This window comes from Oncorhynchus kisutch, unplaced genomic scaffold (assembly GCF_002021735.2).
Source record: "Oncorhynchus kisutch isolate 150728-3 unplaced genomic scaffold, Okis_V2 Okis04b-Okis11a_hom, whole genome shotgun sequence".
In the NCBI taxonomy this organism is placed as follows: Eukaryota; Metazoa; Chordata; class Actinopteri; order Salmoniformes; family Salmonidae; genus Oncorhynchus; species Oncorhynchus kisutch.
The window spans coordinates 4,074,356-4,084,677 of NW_022261981.1; positions in this window are offsets into that span (position 1 = coordinate 4,074,356).

Consider the following 10,322-nt stretch of genomic DNA (forward strand, 5'->3'; position numbering starts at 1 on the left):
GCATTATTTGGTGTTCTACGTTGTACACGGAGGATATTTTTGCAGAATTCTGCGTGCAGAGTCTCAATTTGGTGTTTGTCCCATTTTATGAATTCTTGGTTGGTGAGCAGACCCCAGACCTCACAACCATAAAGGACAATATAACTGATTCAAGTTTCCTGTGGTGTTGATGTAGGTGCTGCTGTAGGCAGTCCTTGGTTGGGGACAGAAGCACCAGTATTATAACTATAACAACCAGTCCATATCCATCTCTCTGAGCTCTCACTGACACGTTTTGGGTCTGAGGGGTCTGAGGATCTCTATCCCCCTTCTTGCCCAAAGCTACTAATCAATTTAATCTCAGGTGGTGAGGTCATACGAGTCCATTCTGTGTGTGTGTGTCAGGGTGTCGGTGTGTGTGTGGTCCTTTCTGTAGGCTTTAAGAGAAGAGACAGGTAGGGATGAATGGTAAACTCTGATACTGTTTGTGTGTGTGTGTGTGTGTGTGTGTGTGCACCTGATCGTATCTGTGTGACTGGGGAGTTGATGACTGGACCGCATAGCACTCCATGGAATGACGTACACTGCACACACGCACACACGCACACACGTATGCACGCAAGCACACACATACACATACACACACACACACACACACACACACACACACACACACACACACACACACACACACACACACACACACACACACACACACACACACACACACAGAGATTCACCTCCAAAGTCAATACTTTGTTCCTTTTGAAGGAATTACATCTGCAAGTCTCTCGGGGTATGTCTATACGTTTGACACATCTCCACTTTGATTTTTGGGTTCCGCTGGTGTATAGCAATCTTTAAGTCATACCACAGATTCTCAATTGGATTGAGGTCTGGGCTTTGACTAGGCCATTCCAAGACATTTAAATATTTTCCCTTAAACCACTCGAGTGTGCTTTTGCAGTATGCTCAGGGTCATTGTCCTGCTGGAAGGTGAACCTCCGTCCCAGTCTCAAATCTGAAATGGGTTTTCCTCAAGAATTTCCATGTATTAAGTGCCATCCATCATTCCTTCAATTCTGACCAGTTTCCCAGTCCCTGCCGATGGAAAATATCCCGACAGCATGATGCTGCCACCACCATGCTTCACTTTAGGGATGTTGTTCTCAGGGTGATGAGAGATTTTGGGGTTGCGCCAGACATAGCGTTTTCCTTGATGGCCAAAAAGCTACATTTTAGTTTCATCTGACCAGAGTACCTTCTTCTATATGTTTGGGGAGTCTCCCAAATGCCTTTTGGTGAACACCAAACGTGTTTGCTTATTTTTTTAAAGCCCAGTTCTGTGGAGTGTACGGCATAAAGTGGTCCTATGGACAGTTACTCCAATCTCCGCCGTGGAGCTTTGCAGCTCCTTGGTCTCTTTGATGCCTCTCTGATTAATGGTGCTCTGTGGGATGTTCAAAGTTTCAGATATGTTCTTATAAGCCAACCCTGGTCTGTACTTCTCCACAACTTTGTCCCTGACCTGTTTGGAGAGATCCTTGAATTTCATAGTACCGCTTGCTTGGTGGTGCCCCTTGCATGTTGGTGTTGCAGACTCTGGGGCCTTTCAGAACAGGTATATATATATATATATATATATATATATATATATATATATATATATATATATATGCTGAGATCAAATCAAACCAAATCAATTTATATAGCCCTTCGTACATCAGCTGATATCTCAAAGTGCTGTACAGAAACCCAGCCTAAACCCCCAAACAGCAAGCAATGCAGGTGTAGAAGCACGGTGGCTTGGAAAAACTCCCTAGAAAGGCCAAACCTAGGAAGAAACCTAGAGAGGAACCAGGCTATGAGGGTTGGCCAGTACTCTTCTGGCTGTGCCGGGTGGAGATTATAACAGAACATGGCCAAGATGTTCAAATGTTCATAAATGACCAGCATGGTCAAATAATAATAATCACAGTAGTTGTCGAGGGTGCAACAAATCACCACCTCAGAAGTGTCAGTTGGCTTTTCATAGCCGATCATTGAGAGTATCTCTACCACTCCTGCTGTCTCTAGAGAGTTGAAAACAGCAGGTCTGGGACAGGTAGCGCATCCGGTGAACAGGTCAGGGTTCCATTGCCGCAGGCAGAACAGTTGAAACTGGAGCAGCAGCACGGCAAAGGTGGACTGGGGACAGCAAGGAGTCATCATGCCAGGTAGTCCTGAGGCATGGTCCTAGGGCTCAGGTCCTCCGAGAGAGAGAGAGAGAGAGAGAGAGAGAGAGAGAGAGAGAGAGAAAGAAAGAGAGAAAGAGAGAATTAGAGAGAGCATACTTAAATTCACACAGGACACCGGATAAGACAGGAGAAATACTCCAGATATATCAGACTGACCCTAGCCCCCGACACATAAACTACTGCAGCATAAATACTGGAGGCTGAGACAGGAGGGGTCAGGAGACACTGTGGCCCCATCCGATGATACCCCCGGACAGGGCCAAACAGGCAGGATATAACCCCACCCACTTTGCCAAAGCACAGCCCCCACACCACTAGAGGGATATCTTCAACCACCAACTTACCATCCTGAGACAAGGCCGAGTATAGCCCACAAAGATCTCCACCACGGCACAACCCAAGGGGGGGGCGCCAACCCAGACAGGAAGACCACGTCAGTGACTCAACCCACTCAAGTGACGCACCCCTGCTAGGGATGGCATGGAAGAGCACCAGTAAGCCAGTGACTCAGCCCGTGTAATAGGGTTAGAGGCAGAGAATCCAAGTGGAGAGAGGTGAACCGGCCAGGCAGAGACAGCAAAGGGTGGTTCGTTGCTCCAGAGCCGTTCTGTTCACCTTCGCACTCCTGGGCCAGACTACCCTCAATCATAGGACCCACAGAAGAGATGAGTCTTCAGTAAAGAGATCATGTGACAGATCATGTGACACTTCGATTGCACATAGGTGGACTTTATTTAACGAATTATGTGACTTCTGAAGGTAATTGGTTGCTCCAGATCTTATTTAGGGGCTTCATAGCAAAGGGGGTGAATACATATACACGCTGTAATGTCCGTCGTTAAATGAAGACCAAGGTGCAGGCGTACATTTTATTTTAATTATAAATGTTCCACCAAAGACAATAAACAACTCAACGAACGTAAAGCTAGGAGTGCAAACACATGCAGCAACCAAAGACAAGATCCCACAACAGAACGTGGGAAAAAGGGCTGCCTAAGTATGATCCCCAATCAGAGTCCCCGCTCCCTCCGCTTTTGTGTAACCGGACCGTGGATCGTTGCCGGAGGAAGCGGACCGTGGATCATCGCCGGAGGCTCTGAACTGGGAACCACCGCTGGAGGCTCTGGACTGCAGATCGTCGCTGGAGGCTCTGGACTGCAGACCGTCGCCGGAGACTCTGGACTGCAGACCGTCGCTGGAGACTCGGGACTGCAAATCGTCGCTGGAGACTCTGGACTGCAGACCATCGCTGGAGACTCTGGACTGCAGACCGTCGCTGGAGACTCGGGACTGCAGACCGTCGCTGGAGACTCGGGACTGCAAAACGTCACTGGAGACTCTGGACTGCAGACCGTCGCTGGAGACTCTGGACTGCAGACCGTTGCTGAGGGCTCTGGACTGCAGACCGTCGCTGGAGACTCTTGACTGCAGACCGTCGCTGGAGGCTCCAGACTGGGAACTGTCTCTGAAGGCTTCGGACTGGGAACCTTCGCTGAAGGCTCCGGACTGGGGACCGTCGCTGGAGGCTCCGGACTGGGGACCGTCGCTGGAGGCTCCGGAATGGGGACCGTCGCTGGAGGCTCCGGACTGGGGACCGTCGCTGGAGGCTCCAGACTGGGGATCGTCGCTGAAGGCTCCTTGCCATGTATCATCAATACAGGCTCTGGGCCATGGATTATCACTGGAGGCTTCGTCCCATGGATCATCACTGGAGGCTTCGAACCATGGATCATCACTGGAGGCTTCGTTTGTGGAGCCGGATCAGGTCTCACCGTACTGAGGAGGCGTACTGGAAGCCTGGTGTGGGGAGCTGGCACAGGCCGCACTGTGTTGTGCTGGCGAACTGGGGATACCGTGTGTAGAGCTGGCGCAGGACCGGGTAGCATGGTGCTTGACCGGTAACTCGCTCCCCACGGTAAGCATGGGGAGTTGGCTCAGGTCTGAACCCTGACTCCGCCAATCTCCCCGTGTGCTCCCCCCCACAATTCTTTGGGCTAACTTCGTTGAGCTAACTCTTCGTATCGTCGCCGTTCCGCCTCTATCTCCTCCTTCGGACGGCGATACTCCCCGGCCTGCATCCAGGGTCCTGCTCCCTCCAGGATTTCCTCCCAGGTCCAGTCCTCCTGACCATGCTGCTTGGTCCGTTGGAGGTGGGATCTTCTGTAATGTCCGTTGTTAAATGAAGACCAAGCTGCAGCGTGGTAGGCATTTTCTATTAATTATAAATGTTCCACCAAAGACAATAAACAACTCAACGAACGTAAAGCTAGGAGTGCAAACACATGCAGCAACCAAAGACAAGATCCCACAACAGAACGTGGGAAAAAAGGGCTGCCTAGGTATGATCCCCAATCAGAGACAACGATAGACAGCTGCCTCTGATTGGGAACCATACTTGGCCAACAAAGAAATAGAAATCATAGATTTCCCACCCTAGTCACACCCTGACCTACCAAATAGAGAATGTAAAGCATCTCTAAGGTCAGGGCGTGACACACGCACTACTTTTCCCTTTTTTATTTTCTATAAGTGTTTTTCATTTCACTTCACCAATTTGACTACTTTGTGTACAGTATGTCCATTACATGAAATCCAAGTAAAAACACATTTAAATGACAGGTTGTAATGCAACACAATAGGAATCATGCCAAGGGGGGTGAATACTGCAAGGCATCGTAGATGTGTAATATAGAACATCCCTCTCCGGTGGGTTCTCAGTGGTGTGTGTGTGTGTGTCTCTCTCTCTCTGTGTGTGTGTGTGTGTCTCTCTGTGTGTGTGTGTGTGTGTGTGTTTCTGTGCGTGTCTCTGTGTTTCTGTGTGTGTGTGTCTCTGTGTGTTTGTGTGTGTGTCTCTCTCTGTGTGTGTGTGTGTGTGTGTGTATGTGTGTGTGTTTGTGTCTCTGTGTGTGTGTCTCTGTGTGTTTGTGTCTCTGAGTGTGTGTGTGTGTGTCTCTGTGTGTTTGTGTCTCCGAGTGTGTGTGTGTGTGTGTGTCTCCGAGTGTGTGTGTCTCCGAGTGTGTGTGTGTGTGTGTCTCCGAGTGTGTGTGTCTCCGAGTGTGTGTGTGTGTGAGGGAGGGAGGGAGGTTGGATGTAGATTGTTAAACGGTTGAGAGGAGCTGAGGGCTCGGAGACAGAGACCCAGGAGAGACAAGAGCCTTTATTGGAAATGTAATTTGTGTTGTCGGCAATTACCTCCCTACTCATTTGTTTTACAGACATTGTGTTTTCTAACTCAGTGAGGAGGGGGAGAGATGTGGGGTCTCTTCAAGATGTATTTTAGAAAGATGATGGTTCATTACTAATAGGAGAGCTTTCATTGCAGATTGAAACCTGGTGGTGTTGAAGAGAAACATGACCCGTCCCTGATGGACCTGGTGGTGTTGTAGAGAAACATGACCTGTCTCTGATGGACCTGGTGGTGTTGTAGAGAAACATGACTCGTCTCTGATGGACCTGGTGGTGCTGTAGAGAAACATGACCCGTCTCTGAACCTGGTGGTGTTGTAGAGAAACATGACCCGTCCCTGATGGACCTGGTGGTGTTGTAGAGAAACATGACCCGTCTCTGATGGACCTGGTGGTGTTGTAGAGAAACATGACCCGTCCCTGATGGACCTGGTGGTGTTGTAGAGAAACATGACCCGTCTCTGATGGACCTGGTGGTGTTGTAGAGAAACATGACCCGTCCCTGAACCTGGTGGTGTTGTAGAAAAACATGACCCGTCTCTGATGGACCTGGTGGTGTTGTAGAGAAACATGACCCATCCCTGATGGACCTGGTGGTGTTGTAGAGAAACATGACCCGTCTCTGGACCTGGTGGTGTTGTAGAGAAACATGACCCGTCCCTGAACCTGGTGGTGTTGTAGAGAAACATGACCCGTCTCTGAACCGGTTGGTGTTGTAGAGAAACACGACCCGTCTCTGAACCTGGTGGTGTTATAGAGAAACATGACCCATCCCTGAACCTGGTGGTGTTGTCCTTGACACACAGAGGTAAAGTCTTCAGGGCGTGATGAACCTGGTGGTGTCATAGGTCAAGTCTACAAGGTGTGATGACCTACATAACACAGTAGAGTGAGTGTCCTCTAACAAGTTCCCCCTCCATGTCAATAGGCCACTGACATGGAAGGGGGAGGGGGGGGGGTGTAGTAGTGAGGGAGGCAGTCATTTGATTGGTGGAAAATTAAGGCCTCTGCGCCTTCTGGTGCATTGCATTATGGGAGTTCCTGGTGGGCCATTTGGAACTTCCTTTCCCCTTCATATTTCTCATCTTGATTAAAAATTGATCCGCAGCGTGAATACATTATTGCTGCTATCATTCACTGCTGACAGATAATTGGATGGTACACAGCCCTGTTCTCTTAGAGGGAATACAGATGGTTGTGCTGGGTCTCTCTCTCTCTCTCTCTCTCTCTCTCTCTCTCCTCTCTCTCTCTCTCTCTCTCTCTCTCTCTCTCTCTCTTATTTTTTTGAGAAGTATGGGTTGTCTGTGGAGGATAAAGGTAGAGAGGCAGAGCCAACACCCAGAGTCTACCAACCCCAGAACAAACCTTTATTCCCTGTCTCACTCCAAACTAATCAACACCCAGAGTCTACCAACCCCAGAACAAACCTTTATACCCTGTCTCACTCCAAACTAACCAACACCCAGAGTCTACCAACCCCAGAACAAACCTTTATACCCTGTCTTACTCCACACTAACCAACACCCAGAGTCTACCAACCCCAGAACAAACCTTTAATATCCTGAACACAATCACATTTCCATGTTCTGTAGACCATCTTCCTTCCTCCATGCTCCCTTCTCTAAGACATTAAGACGGCGTGAAAACGGCCCTGATATTCTAAGCCCCGGGTGAATAGAAATAGCGTTAGCCTCCCCGCGGACGTTGCCGCTCCCCTCCATTTAGAATCCTAGGGTGTCGAAGGCTACGCTACGTTAGCGTCGCTAACTTCTATATCAGGCAGCTTTATTCATCCCTATTCTCCACAGCTTTAATGCTCCCCCCAATATTGAATCAACAGCTTTAGAGACACAGATGGATATGGGATGGGAAATAGAAACCGAAGTACGATGCAGGAGAAAATCTGTTGCCATGTTTAGAATACATTATAACTGCCACTGTGGTTCGTTTGAAATGTTTAGCCTTAGGTGATGCATGACCGATTTTTTGAAAATATTCTCTGATTGGATAATGTTTTAATCATGCGTTCTTCCCAGTCTGTTCTGGGGCTGTAGCTCTGGTTACTGGCTCTGACTTTCTGTTGTTATTCATGGGTTTACAATACATTTCTCCTAACCTCTGTCCCAACCTAAATGGTACAGCTTGGAAATGGTCCCCCCCCAGGACACAGGACACTGACAGTGCCCCCTTCCTCTCCCTCCGATAGGAGCAATCCAATTAGATGAACTAATTGAGGACAGGACAGGAAATGACACGTGACCATAACGTTATTGCAGCCATGTTAACACCCATGGAAGTGGAGCTGCAATGCAATTTAATGGACAAGTAACTTCCTCTCTGCTCTGGTCATCTCTCTCTCTCTCTCTGTCCTCTCTCCCGCTCTCTCTCTGTCTCTCTCTCCCTCTCTGTCTCTGTCTCTCTCTCTCTCTCTCTCTCTCTCTCTCCTCTCTCTCCTCTCTCGTCTCTCTCTCTCTCTCCTCTGTCCTCCTCTCTGTCTCTGTCTCTCTGTCTGTCTCTCTGTCTGTCTCTCTCTCTCTCTCTCTCTCTCTCTCTCTCTCTCTCTCTCTGTCCTTGTCTGCTCTCTCTCTCTCTCTCTCTCGTCTCTGCTCTGGTCATCTCTCTCTCTATCTATCTTCTCCTCTCCTCTCTCTCCTCTCCTCTCCTCTCCTCTCCTCTCCTCTCCTCTCCTCTCCTCTCCTCTCCTCTCCTCTCCTCTCCTCTCCTCTCCTCTCCTCTCCTCTCTCTCCTCTCCTCTCCTCTCCTTCTCTCTCTCTCTCTCTCTCTCTCTCATATCTCTCTCTCATATCTCTCTCTCTCTTTCTCTCTCATATCTCTCTCTCTCATATCTCTCTTTCTCTCTCTCTCATATCTCTCTCTCTCTCTCTCTACCTATCACCTTCTCTCCTTTCCTCCCCTCCTCCCCCTCTCCTCCTCGAAGGGAAACATTGCTTTCTCCTCACAAATAGCTTATCCTCCAGAGTGGAAATACCAGTGTAGATTAATAAGGACATTAGTTCAGTAATGATGCGGTGCAGAATGAAACATGTATTAAAGATCCCTCTGCTAGCAATTAGTATGTGATGTCATTTCTCAGGCACAAGAATCAAGATGATTGCGGCTGTGTTAGTGTTTCGCTGCATGTGTGTGTGTATCAAATAATGTTGGGAACGTCAGATTGGTGATTGGCTCAAGAGACCAAAGCTGAGTCCGAGTTGAGACACAAACCGAGCTGGAGGACTGAGAGCTTGTCAAGCTGTCCTGCATGGGGAGGAGAGAGAGGGAGAAAGAGGGAGACAGAGAGAGAGAGAGGGAGAGAGGGAGGGGGGAAGGAGAGAAAGGGGGAGGGAGAGGGAGGAAGAGGGAGAGAGAGAGAGAGAGAGAGGGAGAGAGGGAGGGGGAAGGAGAGGAAGGGGAGGGAGGAAGAGGGAAGAGGGAGGGGGAAGGAGAGGAAGGGGGAGGGAGAGGACAGAGGGGGAGAGAGAGAGGGACAGAGGGGAGGAGAGAGAGAGGGAGAGAGGGAGGGGGAAGGAGAGGAAGGGGGAGGGAGAGGGAGGAAGAGGGAGAGAGAGAGAGAGGGACAGAGGGGGAGGGAGAGAGAGAGGGAGAGAGGGAAGGGGAAGGAGAGGAAGGGGGAGGGAGAGGGACAGAGGGGGAGGGAGAGAGAGAGAGAGAAGAGAAGGGAGAGAGGGAGGGGGAAGGAGAGGAAGGGAGGGGAGGGAGGAGAGGAGAGAGAGAGAGAGAGAAGGGACGAGAGAGAGAGAGAGAGAGAGAGAAGAGAGGGAGGACAGAGAGTCTTTATATTTGACGTGTCTGTCTTGTGTTTCTGAACACTGCATCCACTTCATTCTACTGCCTGGAGGAACAGTGTATCACGTATCAGTTCAACTCAGAACTTTTCTGCTCTTAACTTTTCTCCTCACAGCTGCTGTTCTTTCACAAAGAAACTTGAAAGTAGAAAAGTCTAAAGTTTTCAGGAAAGGAGACGACCTCAACATCTTTACTGATCAGTCGTCCCTTTATTAGCTCTTGTTTGCATCAGTGTGTCTGATGACCTTGTCTTGACCAGTCACCTGAAAGGAAAACAGAGGAGGAGGGAGGAAAGGAGGAGGAGGAGGAGGGAGGAGGGGGGTGGAGGAGGGGAGGAGAGGATAAGGGGAGAGGGGAGGATGAGGGAGAGGGGGTGGAGACGGGAGGAGAAGGAAGGGGGGAGAGGGGGAGATGAGGGAAGAGGGGTGGAGAGGGGAAGATGATGGAGGAGGAGGGGGATGGAGGAGGGGGAGGACTAGCGCACCTGAAAGGATAACAGAGGAGGTGAAGAAGGAGGGAGGAGGTAGGGATCGAGACGGAAAGGACGAGGGGGAGGAGGGGTAGAGGGGAGGAGGGAAGGGGGAGGACCCAGCCAGCTGAAACAACAACACAGGGAGGGGGGGAAGGGATGAGGGATGAGGGAAGAAGAGGGGGAGTGTGCAGAGGGGGAGAAGGTATGAGGGAAGAAAGGGGGAGAAAGTTTGAGGGAAGAAGAGGGGGAGAAGGGATGAGGGAAGAAGAGGGGGAGAAGGGATGAGGAAGAAGAGGGGAGAAGGGATGAGGGAAGAAGAGGGGGAGAAGGGATGAGGGAAGAAGAGGGGAGTGTGAGAGGGGGAGAAGGTATGAAGGGAAGAAGAGGGGAGAAGGGATGAGGAAAGAAGAGGGGAGTGTGAGAGGGGGAGAAGGGTTGAGGGGACGAAGAGGGGGAGTGTGAGAGGGGAGAAGGGGTGAGGAAAGAAGAGGGGGAGTTGAGAGGGGGAGAAGGGATGAGGAAGAGGAGGGGAGGTGATAGGGAGTGTGAGAGTGGGAGAAGGGATGAGGAAAGAGGAAAGGGGAGTGTGAGAGGGGGAGAGGGGTTGAGGGGAGAGAGGGGAGTGTGAGAGGGGGAGAAGGG